Genomic DNA, 24314 nt, shown 5'->3' with positions numbered 1-24314 from the left:
CGGGCCCCTGCTAGCACGCAGACCCCGCTGGGCCGCCCCACCACCACTGGCTGGAAGATCACCTCTCAAGCCAGCAACACGACAGGCACCATTAGAGCCAGGCTTGCCAGCTTGGCTCGGCCCCAGCCCCCTCGTCCCTATGGCAGCTGGGCGGCCTCAGCTGGCACTCAGGGCTGGGGTCTCACCGGGGCCACCCCAGGCGCCATCCCACTGAGCCACGGCGGGAAGCAGCCTCTCCTGTGGAGCCTCCTCCAACCCACACAAGGCTTCAGGGCACTTGGGCCTTTGGCTTCAGCAGCCCCATCCCTTGCCGTGGCCGTGGCTGGCTCCACACTGACTGGAGCCCCCATGGCTCTCCACCAGTGACAGCTCACCCCTGGCCCCCTCTCATCCTCTGCCTCCCTACCATCTTCCCTTGCCTGAATCTGGTTCTCAGTCCCTGCCAGGAAGAGAGAACCTCTGGCACTCTGGACTTGCACAAAGCAAACTCAGCCTGGGTGTCCAGCCTCAGCTGGCAGCACATGGTGACAAGCGGCCTGTGCCCCCTTGCTTCTGGAGGAAGTGGTCACCCGGAGAAGGCACAGGGCGTCACAGGACAGAAGAAGCCGGATCCCTTGACTTCAGCTCTCACCCAGGTGAGGCTGGGGAGCCCCCAGGTCGGGGAAGCCTAGCCGGAGCTTGGGTGTGTGGTGGGAATTTCACGGGGTGGCACAACTGGATTAGTCCCCGGCTTGACCTGCTTGCATTGGCTGCCAGAAGTGGCTCTTTCTCAGGCTCTTTGGGGGATACCATTTCCCATGGCTTGCTGCTCTGTCCTCACACAGCTCCTTTGGCATCTCTCTCGATCTGCTTTCTTCTGCACAGCAGTCTGAAGGTGTGTTCATCTCCTACCAGGTCAGACCCTGCTGGATGCTGGCTGGGTGGCTCAAACTAGCCTGGTAGAGCCAGAGAGACCCTTCCTCCAAACAGATGCTTGTGGAGCCGGCAGGATCCCAGGGGCTGCTTCTAGTTCTGCCTCTTTCCTTGCGCACCTGTGGCTGCCCAGCCACAGGCAGGCTCAGTGTGAATGGACGGTCCTCCCCTGGTGCTGTGGCACTGTGCAGTGCTCAAGTGTGCTGGTTCCTCGGAAAAGAACTGAATGGTATGTGTGGAGGCCAGGTTTCACTTGTCCAGTCCTCTAGGCTTGGCTCATTCAATTGACAATCTTCTAAATCCTTGTATTCTACAAATTATAGGTAAATCCTTTATGTGTTAGAAGCAGATGGATCTCACCTCCTGACATTCTCCACACCAGATATGTGTTCCTCTGGTGGGAGTGGACACATCCAAAAGGTGCAGGAGGCCCAGAACCAAAGAAGCTGCACACTCTCTGCCCCTCAGGTGAGCTTGGAGAAGAAAACATCCATCATCTGTACGTAGCATTCACTTTATCTTGTGAGTGTTTGCATAGTCCAGAACTTGGTAAGATGGTTCTCTCCATTTTCTCAAGACCTAAAATCTTTGCTAGGGTGTGGATGCAATTTATGATTCCAGCAAATGCATTTTTCTTTCCTTTCCTTCTTGGATTGACTTTTGAAGCAGTGACACTCTCTCTCTCTCTCTCTCTCTCTCTCTCTCTCTCTCTCTCTCTCTCTCTCTCTCTCTCTGGGCCTCTCCCTCTTTCCCATTTCTTAATGCTTTGTGCTCATAGCTTCCCTATTGCACGGACCCTTTGGAATGACGGGAACCTTGCTCTTTTGTCATAGGTGCAGCTCCATTTTCTCCTGCACTGCTGTCTGAGTATTCATCTCTAGCCCTTGTTAGCAGTTCACCCACAAGAGGTTGTTCATTTGGTGGCTCAAGACCTTCAGCAAAGCTCGGAGCCTTCCTGGAGCACAGAAGTTTCTGGAGCAGGCAGGAGGCCACGGGCTGTTTTCAGTTCTACTTGTTTCCTCAAGCATCTGCTGCTGCCCAGACAACAACATGGCCTACCTCTCTGGAACTGGATGTTCCAAGTCTTCCCCGGTGGCAATGTATGATGCTTAAGTGTGCTGCTATGGTACAAAAGAACTGACTGGTATGTGTGGAAGCCTGTTGGCAGGGCTTGCTTGAAGTGTCTGTAGACTCCTAGGCCGGGTGAATTGAATCTGGAAAGTGGTGACTCCTGATGGCTGCAAGGCTGGCTTCCAAGCTTTGGGATGACTTCATGGGATTTAGACTGGGTCCCTCGTTACTCCCATCCCTTACCTGCTTAGCCAAGCCAGCACCCCTAATGTGCCTCAGGAGACTGGCAATTCTCACCTAAAGTTCCATGTCCCCGTATCCATCTCAACCCTAATAGATAGCTGTGACCCTATTCTTTTGCATTTGTAGTAGTTCAAATATTTGCATAGCATTCTATAATTGTAAGCAAGTAGTTTGTTTTGGAAATCAGACCTTAGTAGATTTCACATTCTGTGTTTTCACCGTAGACATTTCTTACAATTGTTGTATATTTATCATTGCATTGGCAGACTTTTACCATTTGCATTCTGGTCTGTAATTAATAAAGATGAATATTTTGTATTATACATTAAACTTCTGATTTCACACTGCCTTTTGTCTGAACTCTAGAAAATCATTACAGTACATTTTGGCCTGACAGTATTTGAACTGTTTGCATACTATACTGTACAAGTAAGTACTTTCTGTTGGATGTCATATGTCATGTGGTTAACTGCACACATCTTTGTAAGATGAATGGTTTTTCACCTCCCCTACACCCACACCATGACACAATCCCCCAGTTCTCAACTGTAGGTATCTGTTACAGTATGTTCTTTGCATTGGCAATATTTGACCAGTTGTATATACTTCCATAGTTATAAATTCTTTGTTTTTGCTATAAGATATTCCCCCACATGGTATAAATGCCCCAAAACAGCACTTCAGACTGCTGACCAGGTCTACAATAGGTATTGTAGGAGGGCATATAGACTGACAAGGAGAGATGAAACCTCTGCCAGCACATTCACTCGAGCTTCATAGTTCCACAGACAATCCCTTCCTCTTGGGCCTACCCTAAACCTGCTATTGGTTTTAATAAAAATAATGGAATTAAAATCTGATGTTTGTGTTTTATTTATTTTTTTATTTTGTTGGTAATGGGGCTTGAACTCTGGGCTTGGGCTCTGTCCCTGAGCTCTTCAACTCAAGGTTAATGCTTCACCATGTTGAGCCACTGCACCACTTCCTGTTTTCTAGTGGCTATTTGGAGATAAAAGTCTCACAGAGCCCAATTGGCTTTGAACCGTGATACTCAGATCTTAGCCTCCTGAGTAGCTATGATTAAGGCATGAGCCACTACCACCTGGCTATTTTTTTTAACTTGTTCTGGCATAGGTTCTCATGGGACTTAAACTCAGGGTTTGTATGGTATCCCTGAGCTGCTTACCCTAGGTCTAGCTCTGCAGCCTTGGGCTCTACTTTCAGCTCTTTGGTGGTTCATTTGAGTTGGGATGGCAGTGATTTTCCTGCCTTAGTTGCCTTCCAACCTGCATCCTCAGATCTCAGCCTGGTGAGTAGCTAGGATTTCAGGCATGAGACATCGTCATGGTGCTTTTCCCCTCTTGGTGCTAGCACCGTTTGCTAAGGAAATAGTTTTTCCACATTCCTCAATGTAATCAAGGCTGTGTATGACAAACTTACAGCCAGCATTATCCTTAATGTGAAAAGTTAAAGCCATTTCCTTTAAAATCAGAAACCACACAAGGATGTCTACTCTCTCTATTCCTCTTCAATATAGTATTAGAATTCCTAGCTCTAGCAATAAGGTAAGAGGAAAATATAAAGGGGATCCAAATAGGGAAAGAGGAAGTAAAACTCTCCATCTTTGCACATGACATGATCCTATATTTGAAGGACCCTACAGACTGCACTTCCAAGTTACTCGAGCTGATTCAAAACTTTGGCAAAGTAGCACAGTATAAAAGTCCTTAAAAATTATTGGCATTTCTATATGCCACCAATGAGAAGAATGAGACTGAAATGAGGAAAGCAGCTGCTTTTGTAATAGCTTCAAAAATATCAATTCCTAGGAATTAACTAAAAAAATGAAGGACCTCTATAAATAAAACTTTAAAAACCTGGACTGTGTATGTGGCTTTGTGGTAGAGTGCTTGCCTAGCATGCATGAAGCCCTGGGTTTGATTCCTCAGTACCATACAAACAGAAAAAGCTGGAAGTGGCACTGTGGCTTAACTGGTAGAATGCTGGTCTTAAGCAAAAGAAACTCAGGGACAGTACCTAGGCCCTGAGTTCAAGCACCAGGACTAGCCAAAAAAAAAAAAAATCTTTAAAAACCTGGGAAAGGAAATTGAAGGAGTCAGGAAGTATAAAAACATCACCTGCTGGATTGAAAGGATTAACATTGTAAAAATAGAATACTACCAAAGTCTATATAGAAATTCAGTGCAGCACCCATCAATATCCCAAGATCATGTTTTAATGAAACAGAGGAAACAATGCAGACATTCATATGGAATAATCAAAGATCCTGAGATCCTGAATAGCAAAAAAAAAAAAAAATCTTTAGCAGAGAGAACAGCACTGGAGGAATATCAATACCAAACTTAAAACTTCATACTTCAAAGGGAGACCTGGTGCTTACTCAGGGCCAATGTATTTATGGTCCTGGTCTTCAGGATGAGACTTGGGAAGAGCCCCATTTTGCTTTTGAGCTTGTTATTTAGAGTCTTGCTGACTAGGTAGAATAATAAAAGAACTTATTAGTAGAACTTTAATATAGTTGCAATCCTCCCTCCATTTTGGCTTTTTCTTAGACTTACCAAGAGCAGAAGGAAAGGTGTTAGGCTGATTATCAGCCAATCAAGTGGAAATTTGCTCTTTCCTCATGACAGAGGCCCTTGCTGAAAGCTGGATTTCATTAATTTACTAACTGCCATGTCCCCCAATGTTTCATGGCAGAACTCTTTCACCAGCTTTGTTAGTTTGAATTCTAGGCATCTATCTGTCTTATTGTCTGTCATCTATCATCTATTTTCCTATGTATGTATTTATTTACTTGAGACTCTTGTGAATGGGAGTTTTGGCACCATTTTTTCTCAGAAGTCATTTATTTCTAAATGTGGATTTTGTATTTTGCTGGTTTGCTGAAAAATTTTTATCAGTTCTTAAAGGCTTTTTCCTCCTATAGGATCATATCACCTGCAAATATAGGGGTAAATTTTGTTTTTTTTTTCTTTTCCTACTTGTATTCTTTTATTTTCCTTTTCTTGCCTTATTGCATTGACTAGGAATTCATGCATGTCAAATAATTTGATGATTTGTTAGTTGATATATATATATATATACATATATATGTATGTATCATTTGCATACAAATTGATTTTAAGTACTTTCTTTTTGCCTTGAATAAAATGTTTTTTTGTTATTGATTTGGCCAGTCCTGGGGCTTGAACTCAGGGCCTGGGGACTGTCCTTGGACACTTTTTGCTCAAGGTTAGTGCTCTGTCACTGGAGCCACAGTGCCCCTTCCGGCTTTTTCTGTGAATGTGGTATTGGGGAATTGAACAGAGGGCTACATTGTATGTGCTAGGAGAGCATACTACCTCTAAGCCATGCTCCCACTCTTTTGCTGTTTTATTTGATTTGAACTCAGAGCCTGGGTGCCATCCTTCAGCATTTTTGACCAAAGCTAGTACTCTACTAATTTGAGCCACAGCTCTGCTTCTTGTTTTTAGGTGACTAATTGGAGATAAGAGTCTCAAGGCCTTTCCTGCCTGGGCTGGCTTCTAACTTCAGTCATTATACCTTAGCAGCCGGAGTATCTGGGAGGTTACAAGAGTGAGACAACATGGCCTTGCTGGAATTAAATATTTTACCACTACTTTATTCAAGAGCTATATCAATGTGTTTTATTTTCAGGATCATTAGGTTCGCTTATTCCTAATAAGTGTGGCCTTTCAAAGCAAGCCTGCATTACTGGCAATTTATAATCCTGGGTTTTTAGCCAAGTCTAATCAATAATTTTAATAAATAATAAGATTAAGAATAAACATCATGAGGACACAAGCATGGTCTTGAGGTAAAGTGCTGGCCTACCACGAAGCCCTGGTTCAATTCCCTGGTACTACATACATAGAAAAAGCCACGTTTCACATGTTTATAGTTTCATCTCATTTAGATATGGCTTCCTCCCATATCTCTTTGTTTTCAAACTTTTCATTAATCATGTTTACCAATTGCATTTGTATAGTACTTAGAGGACTCTCCTCTAGTTTTGCCATTGACTGTTCCATTGCCTGTTTATATTGGGTGGGAGATGCTATTCCTTGATTTGACATTTTTCTTGAGTTTCTTGTTCTGCCCATTTGAAAATGTGAGCAAGATTAATACTAAACAAAATTAGGATTTTTAAGATATAACTAACCTAGACCTCTTTAGCTGGCCAGAAAATAGATGTGGTATTTATACACAATGGAATTCTATGCTGCTGTCAGAAAGAATGATATTGCCTCATTTGTAAGGAAATGGAAAGACTTAGAAAATATCATATTAAGTGAAGTAAGCCAGACTCAAAGGAACATAGGCTCAATGGTTTCCATCATTTGTTATAATCAGTAGAAACCTTGGACTCTCCTAGCAGAGATTTACAATAGAACAAAATCTAGATACATAAGGCCATATAGTATGACACTAAATGAAAGGACCTCCAGGATATAGAAGCAAAAGCCATATAATGAGTGATTGTTGTCCTTAATGTTCTATGTTATCTCTCATCTCTTTTGCTGTCTCTTGGTTATCTCATATTGTTACAATATTTCACCTTGTTGTCTGATATATTTTATATAGGCTTAATTGGTTATTTGAAATATGATACGGAAGGGGGGGAAATCAAGATGAGCATGGGAAGGGGAGGAGGAAAATGGGGACCATGGCATGAGAAAGGGTATCAATATTTGTGAAGTAATGTACCTTCTATCTGGTGAATATAATGTAACCCTTCTATTAATTACAATAAAAAAATATATGAAAAAAAGCCAGAAGTGGTTCTGTGGCTCAAGTGGCAGAGTGTTAGCCTTGAGAAAGCCAAAGGACAGTGCCCAGGCCCTGAGTTCAAGCCCCAAATAGAAAAACACAAAAGAATAAACATCAGAAAGATTGCAGTCAGTGATCCATAACAAAATAAATACATCTTCTGCACTAACCATATCCACCTCTATCACTGCAAGGCATGTTTATTAGAGGATCTGTCTACCACAGCTGGGTCAGAAGCTACACCTAAAATGTGCCTCATGTTGTACCCAGTGTTGTTACGTTTGCCCTAAAATCACAATATAGGTTTACCCTAAAATATCACCACTATAAAATAATACCATATTGGGCCGGGAGTGTGGCCTAGTGGAAAAGTGATTGCCTAGCATGCAAGAAGGCCAGGATTTGATTCCTCAATACCACATAGATAGACAAGCCAGAAAGTGGTACTGTGGCTCAAGTGGTAGAGCTCTAGCCTTGAGGAAAGACCAAGGACAGTGCTCAGGCTCTGAGTTCAAGCCCCTGGACTGGCAAAATAATAATAATAATAATAATAATAATAATAATAATAATACCATACATATCTAGAGTTGAAAACAAATCTAAGATATGACTTCAACAAAAATATTTACATGTAATAATTATACAAAATATATTCTTGTAAATAATATATTGTCTATGGGAAAAAAATAAAACTGTGACAAAAACCTAGAGGTGAGAAAAAGTGTATGTGAAATCTGTTCAAGTTTGATTTGGAACACAATATAGTTATTTATAATTACAGCATCGTACACAAACTTTTAACATCCTATAATTGCAAAAGAATATTGGAACAACCATCTATTAGGGTTGAAAGTGAAAAGACCATGAAATTTAAGGTCTGCCTTCCTTCCACAGGTGAGCAGTCCCTGTTTCCCAATTCACACTGGGGACACTCTCACTGAGTTGGTTCAGTTGGATTGGGTAAGCTGGGAAGGGTCCAAAGACATTTTTGGTTCTTCAGGAACATCGTATCTGGGCTACCAGACTGTAAATGTCCAAATATTATTCCTAAGATCAGGAACCAGTATATTAGCCTTCGTGTGCTACCACAGTCCCAACTCAATTCAGCAGGCCAGGGTGTCTGAAAACAGTTCAATCACCAACAAGCCTTTACACGTACCCTTCACTACTTCTCCAGGATAGCAGCACACTTGGGCATCACACAGAGCAACAGGACAAGGCTTATACCATCCAATCCCAGTGAGGCAGATGCTGTTCTAATGAAGAGATGCAATAGATGAAGTATTATGCGAAAGCAGCAAGAAATATGGAAATCAGAACCATTTTTTTGAAAAAAAGAAAGAAAATACAGGGAAAAAAAAGGAAAGGCTTTGTCCAGTAAATGGGAATTTCATGACATCCACCTACAAATAAAACTTGGTTCTTTTACAAACAGAAAGGACAATCAAGACAATGGCAACAATGTATGATTTTTATGTCATTAATTTTATTAAAACCAGTAGCAAGTTTAGAGTCAGCACAGGAAACAAAGAAAAGGATTGTCTGTGGAACTATGAATCGAGAGAGAGCTTTAGCAGGGTAAGTTACGTTACCCACCTGTCAGTCACTATGCCATTCTACAGCACCTGATGTAGATGCAGACCACAGACAAAAGTGCTGTTTTGTTCTATTTATACCATTCAGGAATAATCAAATACCAAAAACAAATAATTTACTAATAAGTATAGAATAGTATATCACTGGTCAAATATTGCCAATGAAAAGAACATACTGTAACCAATATCTAGAGTTGAAAATTCAGGAAGTGTAGAGCCGGCTGGGAGTGGGGGGTGTGAAAAAAAAAACATTTATCTTACAAAGATGTGTGGAGTCAGCCACATGGCATATGACATCCAACAGAAAGCACTCACTTGTATAGCTATTATAGTATGCAAACAGTTCAAATACTGTCAGGCCAAAAGTACTATAACAAATTGATAAGAGTTCAGATAAAAGGCAGTGTGAAATCAAAAGTTTAATATCCAATGCAAAATGTTCATTTACACTAATTATACAACAGAATGCAGATGGTAAAAGTTTGCCAATGCAAAACTAAAAATAAAACAACTGTAACTAATATTGAGAGGTAAAAATCTATTTAGGTCTGATTCCCAACACAATCTATATGCTTACAATTATAGCATACTATGCAAATATTTGAAATACAATGCAAAAGAATAGGATCACAACTATCTATTAGGGTTGAGATGGACATGGGGACATGGAACTTAAGGTGTGAAATACTGGTATCCCAATGTACACTGTGGGTGCTGGCCTCTAGCCAGTTTGGCTATGCAGGCAAGAGACAGGCGGTTTTTCCTTCTTCAGGAACACAGTACCCATGCTCACAACCCATGAAATTCAAGAATCATTGCAAAGTTTAGAAACCAGCATTGCAACCATCACAGGTCACCACTTTGAAAATTCCATTCACCAGGCTTAGGAGACTGGAAACACTGCTAAAAGGACTCCACACATAGCAGTCAGTGCCTTTACAATACAGCAGCTCATCTGAGCATCATACACCGCCATGGGACAAGGCTTGAAATTTCCAATTCCAGAGAGGTTGGCTGATGTTATAGTCTGGGCAGCAGCAGGTGCTTGGAGAAAGGGGCAGCCCATGGCTGCCTGCCTGCTCCAGAAGCCTCTGTGCCCCAAGGAGGCTCTCTCTCTCTCTACCTTGCCTGAACATCTTGAGACAGCAAGTGAACAACCTGTTGTGGGAGAACTGGTTGGAGATGAACACTCAGACAGCAGTGCAGGAGAAAATGGAGCTGCACCTATGACAAAAAAGCAAGGTTCACCGTCATTCCAAGAGATCTGTGCAACAGGGAATCTCTGAGCATAAAGCAGCAAGAAATGAGGACACTGTATCTCAGAGGCCAGAGAGAGAGTCACTGCTGCAAAAGTCAATCCAAGAAGGAAAGGCTTAGGGCTGGGAGTTTGGCCTAGTGGTAGTGTGCTTGTCTACCATGCACGAAGACCCGGGTTCGATTCCTCGGTACCACATACATAGAAAAAAGCCGGAAATGGTGCTGAGGCTCAAGTGGTAGAGCTCTACCCTTGAGAAAGTCCAAGGACAGTGCTCGGGTCGGAGCTCAAGCCCAGGATTGGCAATAAATAAATAAATAAAAAGAAGGAAAGGCTTAGTAAGAATACGTTTGCTAAACCCATAAAATGCATCCAAGCAACAACAAAGTCTTGAAAAGAACGGAGAGACCCATCTTACCAAGTTCTGCACTACACAAAGACCCAGAAGACCAAGTGAATGCTATAAAAGGAGGTTTCTTTAGTTCTCCATGCTTACCTGAGGGACTGTTGAAGTTGAAGCATCCAGTTTCTTAGGTCCACTGCCCTCTTCTTTGGATAAGCTCCCTTCCTCCATGGACACATATAAGGACTTGAGAATGATGGGATGTAGGATCCATTCAACTTCAAACACTCAAAGAATTTACCTATAACTTGTAGAATATAATAAACATTTAAAAATTTCCACTGGCAAAAAAAAAGAAAGAAGAAGAAGAAGAAAAGTCAAAAATAGGAGAGGAAACAAACAAAGGAGAGGGAAGAGGAAAGAAGTGGGGAAAAGGGAAAGGGGAAAAGTAATAGGAGCATTCTTTGGCTTGCGTACCAAAAGCACTGAATACTGCAACTACTTCTGTGGATGGCTTATTCTTAGCACAAGAGTTTACTCATTTATAATGCACTTAAAATTTGATTTTCCACTATCAAAAGTATATTATTGCCAGATGCCAGTGGCATATGCTTGCAATCCTAGATACTCGAGAGGCTGAGATCTGTGCATCGTAGTTCAAAGTGAGCCAAGGCAGAAAAATTGCAACCCCCCCACAATTCTTACCTCCAAATAGCTTTTCAAAACCCAGAAGTAGAGCTGTGGCTCAAAATGCTGGAGTTCTAGCCTTGAGTAAAAGAGTTCAGGGACAGCACTCAGACCCTGAGCTCAAGCCCCACAACTGACAAATAAATAAACAAACAAACAAATAAATAAAATGTGGGAACAGGTAACACTGTTCAAAAAGAAATGTACTCATCTCAAGTGGTAGAGCTCTAGCCTTCAGAAAGCCAAAGGACAGTGTTCAGGCCCTGAGCTAAAGCCTCCGGACTGGCAAAAAAAAAAAAAAAAAAAAAAAAAGCCAATTGAATGAGCCAAGCCTAGAGGAAGGGACAAGTGAAACCTGGCCTCCACACATACCATTCAGTTGTTTTCTGAGGAACCAGCACACTTGAGCACTGCACAGTGCCACAGCACCAGGGGAGGACCGTCCATTTACACAGAGCCTGCCTGTGGCTGGGCAGCCACAGGTGCGCAGGGAAAGAGGCAGAACTAGAAGCAGCCCCTGGGATCCTGCCGGCTCCACAAGCATCTGTTTGGAGGGAGGGTCTCTCTGGCTCTACCAGGCTAGTTTGAGCCACCCAGCCAGCATCCAGCAGGGTCTGACCTGGTAGGAGATGAACACACCTTCAGACTGCTGTGCAGAAGAAAGCAGATCGAGAGAGATGCCAAAGGAGCTGTGTGAGGACAGAGCAGCAAGCCATGGGAAATGGTATCCCCCAAAGAGCCTGAGAAAGAGCCACTTCTGGCAGCCAATGCAAGCAGGTCAAGCCCGGGACTAATCCAGTTGTGCCACCCCGTGAAATTCCCACCACACACCCAAGCTCCAGCTAGGCTTCCCCGACCTGGGGGCTCCCCAGCCTCACCTGGGTGAGAGCTGAAGTCAAGGGATCCGGCTTCTTCTGTCCTGTGACGCCTGTGCCTTCTCCGGGTGACCACTTGTTCCAGAAGCAAGGGGGCACAGGCCTCTTGCTGCCATGTGCTGCCAGCTGAAGCTGGACACCCAGGCTGAGTTTGCTTTGTGCAAGTCCAGAGTGCCAGAGGTTCTCTCTTCCTGGCAGGGACTGAGAACCAGATTCAGGCAAGGGAAGATGGTAGGGAGGCAGAGGGTGAGAGGGGGCCAGGGGTGAGCTGTCACTGGTGGAGAGCCATGGGGGCTCCAGTCAGTGTGGAGCCAGCCACGGCCACGGCAAGGGATGGGGCTGCTGAAGCCAAAGGCCCAAGTGCCCTGAAGCCTTGTGTGGGTTGGAGGAGGCTCCACAGGAGAGGCTGCTTCCCGCCGTGGCTCAGTGGGATGGCGCCTGGGGTGGCCCCGGTGAGACCCCAGCCCTGAGTGCCAGCTGAGGCCGCCCAGCTGCCATAGGGACGAGGGGGCTGGGGCCGAGCCAAGCTGGCAAGCCTGGCTCTAATGGTGCCTGTCGTGTTGCTGGCTTGAGAGGTGATCTTCCAGCCAGTGGTGGTGGGGCGGCCCAGCGGGGTCTGCGTGCTAGCAGGGGCCCGGAAGGTGGAGGCTGCGCCTCCCTCACTGCCCCAAGTCGACCCACCACAGTCGCCCTGAGCCACCTGGGGCCATGCTGGCACCTGCGCTGGCGCTGGCTCTGCAGGAGCGAGTGCCGCCTGGGCCTCTCCACTCCTCAAGGAGCATCCCAGGCCGGCAGCAAGGACCGGCTGGGGGTCCCCAAAGGCCAGCTTGGTGCGGACTCTCGGGTGGACGCGGAAGGCCGGCTTGTGGCGGGAGGCCAGGCCCACGAGCCAGGCAGGCCTGGCCGTGCGCTGGAAGCTGCTGCTGGCCTCTGTGCTGCTGGAGGCGGGCGACGGGGTGAGCGGGCTGGGGAAGCCAGTGGAGCTGGAGCAGGTGGCTGCTACGGAGCTGGGCGAGGCCTGCGGCGGGCCCGGGTGGCTCTGGGAGGCCTTGGCAGTGGCAGGGGTGGCCAGGGCGGCCCTGGCCCGCGGTGGAGCCCGCGAGGAAGCAGACCAGCGAGGAAGGCCGTCGAGGCTGGAGCCAGGCTTGCCACTGGTGCGCCTGCTGCCCGCGGACCTCCCACGACAGGGGCGCCCCTGCTCTCCCGAGGGCTGGTGGGCGCCCCGGCCAGCGGGCGCTCTCTCGCAGGACCCAGCCCTGCCGAGCACGGGAGAGGCCTTCGAGGGCTTCCGCGGGGGCTTTGCATCCCCGGCGCTGTGGTCGTGGCGCTGTCTCTTGGGCTGCGGGCCAGCCACGGAGCCTTGCTCTTCTGCAGCCGCCTTCCTGCAGGTCTTCGCGTGCTGGACGCCGCCCTTGGCGGGGGGCTGCTGGGCAGCCGTGGGGCGCGGGGCGAGGCCGGAGGGCGCAGCCGGGGCGCGGGCGCCGCTGCTGGGCCGCAGCGCTGGGCGCTGCCAGTCCGGGCCGCTGGAAGGGGGCGGCGTCGGGCTCAGCGCGCTGCACCCCGCGCTGCCCGCGGCCTTCCGGGGCCGACGGGGGCCCCGGCGCCCCGCACGCAGCGGGCCCAGGAGGAAAGCGCGGGCCTGCTGCCGCAGAGAGCGTCTCCGAGGCGAGCTGAGGAAATGCCCGCGCCAAGGGGCAGGAGGGCGGCGGGACGCCCTGTGGCCGGCTCTGGCAAGGGAGATGGGGAGCCACGAGGGGAGCCGGGCCAGGCTCTTGGGGGCCCAGGGCTCCGGGCGGCCAGCGCGGCCAGTGAGGCCGCGGCGCTCAGGCCCCGGCTGGGCCGCGATGTGGGCAGGCAGGGAAAGGCCGGCCTTGCCCAGAGAGGCGCCCATGGCGAAGGGCGACGGGTGCGGAGGCGATCCGAGTCCTTGGCTTTCCCGCCAAGTCGGTGGGTCTCAGGCCAAGCGAATGTCGGAGCAACGTTCGTTCACTGCAGTTGTGCGCGAGCCGCCGGTGACGTCCAAGGCTCGGGGGAGGAGGACGGGGCGCACGCGCATGGCGCACCGCGTGCCTGGGCCTGGCGCCTGGGCCTCGCCGCCGCACCAGGCCAGGCCGCCTCCACCTTCACCATCCGACACCTCCACTGCCCAGCAAGGGCCGTGCCACAAGCACCAGCCACAGCGCCGGCCGCCCACCTCCTCCAGCACAGGCCAGTCACTGAAGGCAAGCGGCAAGGGCTGTCCTTCTGGGGCTGCCTTCTCACCAGGGCCTCGCCCCTCACTCACCTGAAGAACCACGACTGGAGACAGCAGCCTTCCCCAGGCACAGGTAACCGCACGTCTATTCCTGGTCGTGCTAGCACCAGTGGGGCCAAAGGACAATGACTGTGTCTCAAATCCTAGCCCCTCACCAGGCTGAGATCTGGGGAGGCAGGTTAGAAGCCAAGGCAGGTAGGACAGTTGTTGGTTGACATCTTAAACGCAAATGAAGCATGGAGCTGAACTCGAACCCCACCCTAAGGAGCTATCCTGCCACGGTACTGACAATGATTTATTGTTTACCTGCTGAATTGTAACATACTACAATGATAGGTTGGAGTTGCTCTGTAGTAATGCAGCACAAAGTTTAATGTAGGAAGTCTTGATGTTCGCCCCAGGAGAGGAGGGGCATTTGTTATAGTTCCCAATGCATTAGGAGTTAGTGCAAGGCACACACCACATCATGTTCGAGGTAAAGCTTGTAGAGTCATGGCCCCGTTAGTGGTATTGGTGGGTGTACATAGGTGCAGAACATTTTCTCTGCTGCAGGATCTACCAAAATAGCAGGAGGTTGTCTTTGTGCCCATTCGTGATGCTTGTGTTTGCTTTGATTTTCGATGTATGTCGTACTGAACAATTGAACCTGGGACTTTCTGCATGTTAGTCAGGTACTCTACCACCAGACCACACTCCTGTCCCTTGGTTTCTTTTTCTTTTTCTTTTTTTGCTCGTGGTAGTAGTAGTAGTAGTGGCAACCAGACTTTACCAAAACTATGGGTAATAAACTGCAAAATAACTTAGGCTTACTGTGAAAGGTAAGCCTTCTCTCCTACTTGTTAGGAGAGAAGACAAAATCTACACTGAAAGCAGAACCTAATAAAGATAGAATATGAGAAAAAATAAAGACAGAGGAATGAACAAAATATATCTGATTGCATAAAATAGTGTGTAAATGTTTCAAAGACAATTTTACTTACTAATCAGAGTACTTACATGTGATTAGTATGTAAATTTCATGATATTTATGCATGAATTAATAAATCATCACAATATATGGCATGCATGCATCTCTAGGCACAGCAACCAGGCAAGCAAGTAAAGTGATACAGATAGAGAAGGAAAGATTCAACTTACCCAATTTTTCAAGTGACATTATCCTTTGCAAGAAAAAAAAAATCTTAGATCTGATAAACTCTTTCAGCAAAGTAGCAAAATACAAAATCAACTTACAATAATCAATGACTTTCTTTTTTAATATTTTTTATTGTGATTAATAGAAGGGTTATATTATATTCACCAGATAGAAAGTGCATAACTTCACAAACATACAATAATCAATGACTTTCTATATACCAATAATGAGCAGTCTGATAAAAGTCAAGGGAGGGGCCGGGAGTTTGGCCTAGTGGTTAAAGTGCTTGCCTAGCATGCATGAAGACCTGAGTTCGATTCCTCAGTACCACATACATAGAAAAAAGCCAGAAGTGGTGCTGAGGCTCAAGTGGTAGAGCTCTAGCCTTGAGAAAGTCCAAGGACCGAGCTCAGGCCCTGAGCTCAAGCTCCAGGACCGGCAAAAAAAAAAAGTCAAGGGAACAATCCCATTGGCAACATGCATACATACATAATACATGTACATAATACATCTGTTCATGTATACATACATACGTTATGCTTAAAAATAACATTAATAATGTTGGTGAAATACCTCTTCTAAATAAGAGAGCTAAATAAGAGAGCTAAATAACAATCAAGTTTTCCAATCAGGAACAGTAAGGAAATTCTCTCTGCTCAATCCTCACAAACAAAACAAAACAAAACAAAAAACTCTTACAGTTGGTAAATGTTTTCTGCTGTTCAGGCTCCAAATCCCTATCTTAAAAGGAAGGTGACTCAGGACTAACCAAGATGTTCTTTATTTTTTTTTAACTTATTTTTTATTCTGGTCCTGCGGCTTGAACATAAGGGCTCTATGCTGTGTCTGAGCTTTTCTACTCAAGCCTAGCACTCTATCACTTGAGCCACACTCCATTTCAGTATTTTTGCTGGCTTATTGGAGAAAAGAATCTGTTGCACTTTTCTGCCCCCATGACTTCAAATCATAATCCTCAGGTCTCAGCTTCCTAAGTCGCTAGGATGACAGGCATAAGCCATCTGCACCTGGCTATTCTTTTTGTTTTAATTAGCTATTCTCTTAAAATCCCACCTAAACACTTTTTCCATCTGTTTCATGGAATTGCAGATAAAGTCATTTGAGATATTTGAAACAGAATTTGCTGTAATTTTATTTCTGATGATGTGTTTAAGGCTCTTGAGAAAAAAAATGCACAATGAAAACATGGAAACCTACAGGGAAAACCAGAGAAAATGGGATAGAAAATACCCATGAATAGTTACCATGTGGGAAGATAAAGAAGAAGTTTTCACTTATTCAGTTTATTCACTTTGACCCTACATTATATCTTTAGTCAGTTTGCCTAAACAGGAAGTGTTTTATCACTTCATTTAAATGCTGTGGTGTCAAATATAAATTTTTTTTCCTCTCTTCAATTAACAAGCCACCTGTGGGATATACATCCTCTGATCGCAGCAGCTTTCATGAGTGGCTTCAACATTCATTGTTGATTTTTTTCCTGAGTCAGTCACCAAGTTGGTGAAATCATGGTGGTTTTCTAAATCATTATTCTGTGTTTATTAGCTGGGATCCTTCTATAAAGAAGACCCTCTCAATATCAGGTGCCATAGTTCCTAACTAGACAGGAGGTTGAGATCTGAGGATCACAGTTCAAAGCCAGCTCAGGCAGGAAAGCTTATAAAATGTTTATTTCCAATTAATCACCCAAAAACCTAAAGTGGAGCTGTGGTTGAAGTGGTAGATTGCTAGGTTTGAGTAAAAAAAGCTCAGGGACAAATACCCAAGCCCTGAGTTTGAGACCCTCTCTCATCCACTAATTGTTGAATGAGTACTAGAATTCTGTTTTAGTCCATTGTTGTTATTGCTGCTGTTGTGATTGTTTTGGAGCTGCTTTCATTATTCCAGCTTTGGCCAGCTGAGGATTCTCCCAGTCGACTTTTTGCCCCCATGTGTTATAGAACATTTTCTCAACTGGAACAATAGGAACAGAAATATAAAAATAATACTAAATACTTTTATATTCCTTCCAGGTTCTGGTGGCTCATGCTTATAATCCTACCTACTTAGGAGGTAAGATCTGAGGACCAGGGTCCAAAGCCAGTAAAAGCAGGAACAACCAATTAACCACCAAAAACTTGAAGTGGAGTTGTGACAAGTGGTAGATCATTAGCCTTGAGCTAAAAAATACTCAAGGACAGTGCCCAGGCCTGAAGTTGAAGTATACATCCACACCCAAAAATCTCACTTTTTTGCTCTTAAAAACATTGCATTTGGATGGTTTTGAGAACTGTGATCATTTATCCCTGGTCTTTTTAATTGCCACATAGTTTATTATCATTCATATGTTGTCCTTAAGCTGTACAACTTTATCAAATATTGAGTCACAGGATGTAAGGTAGATGATTCAAGATCTAAGAATTGAATAATAATAACAATATTAGGTAATTTTCCACTTTATAAGTAAATCATTTTTTTCCTGAATTTAGGTCTCAATTTAGTTAGATAAATGTGTGCATAGACTCTAAGCCAGTCGATCCATTTAAAATAAATTAAGTTACTGAGACTCAATACATTTGCTAGGAGTATGTGTGGAGTATCATTGTAATGGATGGAATGATACAAAGTAGAAGATTTAGAAAAAGAACACTTGAAGGAATAGTAATTTTTTTTTTGCCAGTCCTGGGGCTTGGACTCAGGGCCTGTCCCTGAGCTTGTTTGCTCCACCACTTGAGCCACAGTGCCATTTCCCGATTTTTCTGCTTATGTGGTACTGAAGAGACAAAACCCAGGACTTTGTATATGCTAGGAAAACACTGTACAACCAAAACACATTCCCAGCCCCAAGAATAGTAATTTTTTATCTTTTGGGATTCATGTTACTTTTTCTTCTTCTCCGTGTCTATCATCATTATCATTGTCATCACCACCATCATCATCATCTTCATTATGTTTTGTCTACTTCATTTGTCATTTATAAGTTGCAAAAAGCACTAGTGAAAAAGGAAACTTTAGTGGTCTATTTCTATGTGGCTTTATATAATAAGAAGTGATTTCTCTTTTTTTTTTTTTTTTTTTTTTTTTTTTTTGCCAGTCATGGGCTTGGTGGGCTTAGGGCTTGAGCACTATACTTGGACTTTCTGAAGGCTAGCACTGTACCACTTGAGCCTCAGTACCACTTCCGGCTTTTTGCTCTGTATGTGGGGTACCAAGGAATCGAACCCGGGTCTTCGTGCATGCTAGGCAAGCACTCTACCACTAGGCCAAACTCCCGGCCCTCTTTCAGAACTTTTTATTTTATATATGTAGTATTTATCTCACTAGAAGAGTGCCCATCAATCAAGATGGGATGCTATATAGTTTTGACTTCAGTTTCTGTTCCATATTGTGACTCAACCCCAAAAAAAGCCTCTAGTGGGAAGAGTCCAATTTAATATCATTCCTTCACGACTGCCTAGTAGTATGAAAGTACTTCATGCCACTGAGCTTCTGCAACTTCAGATGTTAACTGTGATTATGGGTATGGAAACACACAAGGCTGGAGGTATACCACAGAGGCAGTGAACAAACTTAGCATGTGTGAGGTCCTGGGTTCAGTTCCCACCCTCAAATATCAAACACACAAATAAAACCAAACCTTTGTAAAGTTTTAAATCAGCACAATTATGGATTCATAAACACCTCTACCAGAGATAAATTTCCCAAAGAAGTCAGAATGTTATTATAGAGGAAAAATCCACAGATCCCCAGCATCTTTCATTTCTTGATAACAATTTATTTATGACTAATTCCTTTATGCATTAAGAAATCTAACTTCCTACTCTTTGAGTCCCAAACCCCACAAAGGTTAAACAAATGGACAAATTTCTGAAATATTATTGTTAAATGTTCTTAAACTATAGAAGTACACACAAAAGTTTATACAAGTACTTTTGTGACTCAGAACATCAGAGGAATTTTTCATGCTTTGTGTGTAATTGTTGCTACACCAGACCACCAAAACTATAGTGGATCTGAAATCGCTGTCTCCTGTGTCATCTTGAATCATCCACTAAATAAACAATTACAGAATCAATTCCAGTAGAAGTCACTGCTATTTATTTCAAAATGGTATCATATTTGATGGAGAAGAAAACTTTAAGACCCTGTACCAAAGTTGCTCATTTAGAATACTAGTTTCTGTTTTCTTTTTACAACTTCTCCCTATTCCAATACTTTGAATCGCTTAGCATCTTTTTAATGGTACATCAATATTATAATTCAAACACACACAAAAAAACACCCCATGTTATTTCCTAGATTTGTTGGTAAAATAGTACTTTAAAATATAAATTTCTTTAAAAAAATCATGAACCAGTTGGGTACTGGTAGCTCATACTTGCAATCCTACCTACTCAGTAGGCTGAGAGTTGAGGATTTCAATTTGAAGCCAGCCCAGTCAGAAAACTCCATGAGAGTTATCTCCAATTAACAGCCAAAAAGGTAGACGTGAAGTTGTATCTCAAGTGAAAGAGTGCTAGTCTTGAGCAAAAAAAAAACTAAGAAACAGTATCCAGTGTTCAATCCCCACAACCAGTACAAAGGAAAGCAAGAAAGCAAACAAGAAAGAAAAAGGGAAAAAAATCATGAATCAAACAACTGATATATATATATATATATGTTTTATATATCCAAAATTTTACCATTCTTGTGGATAGGGATTTTGGCCTCGTGGTAGAGTGCTTGCCTAGCATGAATGAAGACCCGGGTTTGATTCCTCAGTACCACATACACACAAAAAAGCCAGAAGTGGTGCTGTGGCTCAAGTAATAGAGCTCTAGCCTTGGGAAAGCCCAAGGACAATGCTCAGGCCCTGAGAATAAGTCCCAAAATATCTCACCATGTGTTTATTAACGAATTATGGTTAAAGGTATGAAGTTTTTATTCCTTTTGTTTGGGAAACCCCAGATATGAGACCACCACAAAAGGTGAATTTTATATTCAATCTCTCAGATGTGACATAGACCCATGACTAGTCCTAACTCAGGAGGAGAATCACTGGGCACTCTCCAAATCCAACCATCTCAGGAGGCTGTGAGGGGACCACAGTGGCGATGAGGCCTTCACACAGCTGTGTCTCACTTCACAGTAACCTGGTATCCAGAGCACATTCCCAGCCCGAGAAGACTGATGTGAGTCATACCCCCCACACTCACTCCAGCCTTCAAGCTGTCAGGGCAGGCTGGGGCAGTAATCATATGTTCACAAGCAGCAACAAGAAAGTTCCTAGTAAAGAACTTTAATAGCTGGGTGTGGTAGAGCACTCCTGTAATCCGAGCACTTGGGAGGTAGAGATGATGAGAATCCACAGCCAGAACCTGTCTCAATTAAACAACAACAACAAAAATAGTAAAAATAAGTAACGGGGGTTAATTCTATATACTCAGGGAGGGGTTGGAAGATTTAAGACAAGGATAGCTAGATAGGATCATTGCGTTTGTAAACCATGGTTAAAGGGCCTGAGTCGAAACTTCAGGGCTGATTCTAACTCTATTCCGGGGACCAATTAAAACCCTAATTCAACCATGTTCCGTTGTAATCCTAGCTACACAGGAAGCTGAGATCTTCATATTGAGATTCATAGCAAGCCCTAGAGGAAAAGTCTATAAGATTCTTATATCCAATTAGCCAATAAGAAGCCAGAAGTGGACTTGTAGTTCCAGTGGTAGAGGGCCAGCCTTGAGCAAAAATCTAAGGGAGACCATAAGGTTAAAAAAAATGCTTCCAGGTAGAGTGTGGGTGGATGAATAGACAGATAGATAGACAAACAGATTGACAGATGGACTGATTTGGGTTCTTGGATTGGCTTACATCACCACCAATGCTGATAAGTAGTCTCTGACTCAATCCAAGCTACAAGTCTCAAACCAGGAAGGCTAAGAATGCAGCCCCCATTCTAAGACTCACCCCCCAAATACCTGGAGTTTGATGTTTAAAAGCCAAAGAGCAGAATGCCATGCACTTGAGATAAGAGCCAGGGAGATAGCTTCTCTTTCCCCTTTGTCATCTTGGCCTCCATTAATGGGCTAGGACTACAGCAATGAAAGCTGGTCTTCTTCACCTGGTTAGCTGAGCCACCTGCTAATCTTCCCTAGAAACATCCATACTATCCTCTCTGAATCCATGACCAGAACAGAATACAAACACCATTCAAACAAGCTAAAATACCTTCAGCCAAATGAACTCAGCAAGTGTTTCTTCCTGTCCACCTTCTAGACTTGGGACACTATTGCAGTTCTCCACTCCATTCCCACTGATGTTTTCTGTGGACAAGCTACTTTGCTCCTTAAAATATAGAGGAAACGGGCCGGGAGTTTGGCCTAGTGGTTAAAGTGCTTGCCTAGCATGCATGAACACCCGGGTTCAATTCCTCGGTACCACATACATAGAAAAAAGCTGGAAGTGGTGCTGAGGCTCAAGTGGTAGAGCTCTAGCCTTGAGAAAGTCCAAGGACAGTGCTCAGGCCCTGAGCTCAAGCCCAGGACTGGCAAAAAAAAAAAAAAAATATAGAGGAAACGGTAGAATCTTTACAGTAGTGAGTGGCATCCCAAATTAGCCAATCTTAGCAGCATTGTAGCAGGAAATAAACCCTTTTGTTACAGCCACCATATGCTTCCACATTCCATTGTTCTATTTCAACCCACCCTTGGAGGAGCATATTATTTCACCACCACAATTAACAAAATTGAGATTTGTTCATGACCAATGCAAGAACTGTGTCCTCTTGAAGCATGTTACCTGCTGTATTTGGCTACTGAGTACTTGAACTGGGGCTCACCCAAACTCAGATTCAAAAACCAAATGGAACAACAGGACTCCAGCCACTCACACAGTAAGACAAAAGACATTGTTAGGAGAGGCTGACAAAGGTTCCATAGCTATGGGCATGTGATCATATAAAATGTTTATCCAAATGAACTCCAAGAAATGGAAACAAGTGGTTTTATGTTATTTCACTTCTTGTGGGCTTTTCATTTATTTTGGTTTTTTTTTTCTCCTTTGTCCCTGTTGTTGATTTTTATACCTTTTTTTTTTTTTTTTTTTTGCCAGTCCTGGGCTTGAGCTCAGGGCCTGAGCACTGTCCTTGGACTTTCTCAAGGCTAGAACTCTACCACTTGAGCCTCAGCCCCACTTCCAGCTTTTTTCTATGTATGTGGTACCAAGGAATTGAACCCGGGTCTTCATGCATGCTCGGCAAGCACTCTCCCACTAGGCCAAACTCCCAGCCCCTGAACCTTTTTTTTTAATATGTAAGTTTATCTGTTTGGGGGAGATTTAGGGGGAGCACAGAAACAGTGGGACAAAGAATGAACAAATGCAGCGGATACTACACTCTAGATTGAAAATAAACTATATGACTTGTGAGGCAGCAGGGTCAGGAGGGAAAAACTAGGAACAAAAGAGGAAAGAAGTGACACTGTTCAAAAAGACCTGACTAAAATAACATTACCTTTGCAATAACAATACGATTAAGAAAATAAAAGTATGAAAAACCAGGTACTAATTTATATAGGGCTGGGAATATGGCTCAGTGGTGTAGCAAGTCATTAGCATGCCTGAAACCTTGTGTTCAATTCCTAGCATTTCCCTCAAAAAGTTTGTATAGAGATATGATGAAATAACAATATTTAAGATACTACAATTAAAACTAATTTTGAACCTTTCTATTCCAACATTTTGAAATAGGATTACTAAAACTTTATGAGCAAGTGAACCTTTGCATTTATAATCCGTGCTATATTGCCATTGGATAGTGCTGGTTTGTAGGTTAGGTTGAAGAAACAGACACTTCTTTTTCTGAATTTAAACTCAGTGTTTTATAGCATATGTTCCTTTCTCTTTGTAGCAAATTGACCTAGTGAAGGTGGTTTGGCCAATTGCTCATGAAAATGTATTTATTCATGAGGTCCTTCAACAAATATGTTTATACAGTTACTGTATGCAAAGCTCTGTAGGAGGGTGGTATGATTTGGCTCTGTCCTGATCTCTCAGTCCTGCTGAACACAACAGATTTGTGCTTAAAAAGTTGATCAATGGCCAGGTTTGAAGGTAAATGAGATGTTAAGAGAAAAGGAGAAAGCTGAGCTGGCTTGGAGACGTGAGATAAATCTATTCAGGGTGTAGCTCCCAGCTTTAGAGTGCAATGTGTCCATTGAGTTTTGCTGAATAAGACCATTCTCTATAAACTGAGAGATCTGTACAATAACTTACTTTTTCTCTTTGTAATTGCAATGACTGTCTTATTTATTTATTTACTGATCTTTAAATAGCTTTTACAGGGGTTTCAGTTCAACATGTCAGTTTATCCTAATCAATGCTTCCCTTTTCATCCTTCTTCCTCACTCTCTTTCATCCATTTCACTCATCCCCTCAAGCTCCCTAGTTCCATTTCCACACGTGTACATTTGAGTATTATGACTGTATTTTCTACACTTCCTCTCTGCATTGGTCTACCACCAATGTACATACCTTAGGCTACACCTACCTCAGACAAGATAGGATTCAGCTTCCTGATAAGAACTGTGTTTTGCCGGGCTCTGACGTCTCATGCCTTTAATCCTAGCTACTCAGGAGGCTGAGATCTGAGGACCAAAGTTCCAAAGAAAAGTCCCTGAGACTCTTATCTCCAATTAACCACCAGAAAACTGGAAGTGGCACTGTGGCTCAAAATAGTAGAGGGTTTGTCTTGAGCCAAAAAGTACAGGGACAGTGCCTAGGGTCTGAGTGTAAGTCTCACAACACAAACAACAACAACAACAACAACAACAAAAAAAAAAAAAACCACAAAAAACTGTGTGGTGCCCTTTTCACTCAAGGCTAGTGCTCTACCATACTGAGCTCCAATTTTCTGGTGGTTGATTGGAGATAAGACTCTCAAACGTTCCTCCTCTGACTAGTTTCAAACCGCCATCCTCAGATCTCAGCCTCTGGAGTAGCTAGGATTAAAGGTGTGCACCACCAGTGCCCAGCATAACCATCTTCTTAGAAGCAGACTTGCACACCACTGAGGAAGACATTAGAAAAGCTAGGCTTGTGGAGTGCAATTATACACAACATAATGGCAGTTAGTTAAGCACAGACCATCTATACCACAGTGGTCCATAATGCTATGTTGAC

At 43.9% G+C, this 24314-nt stretch overlaps 1 long non-coding RNA gene across 1 annotated transcript in view; it reads left to right on the top strand.

The window, feature by feature from the left end:
* Positions 1-513: 513 nt before the first annotated feature.
* LOC150049889 (uncharacterized) overlaps positions 514-24314 on the top strand; it is a 41977-nt gene continuing 18176 nt past the window's right edge. The window contains exon 1 of the long non-coding RNA XR_016538899.1: positions 514-635. This is a non-coding gene — a long non-coding RNA (uncharacterized LOC150049889). The remainder of the gene's footprint in view (positions 636-24314) is intronic.

This window comes from Megascapheus bottae, chromosome 19 (genome assembly GCF_031878675.1).
Source record: "Megascapheus bottae isolate mThoBot1 chromosome 19, mThoBot2.hap1, whole genome shotgun sequence".
NCBI lineage: Eukaryota > Metazoa > Chordata > Mammalia > Rodentia > Geomyidae > Megascapheus > Megascapheus bottae.
The sequence above is the reverse complement of the archived record's forward strand: the minus strand, read 5'-3'. Positions and strand labels throughout refer to the sequence as shown.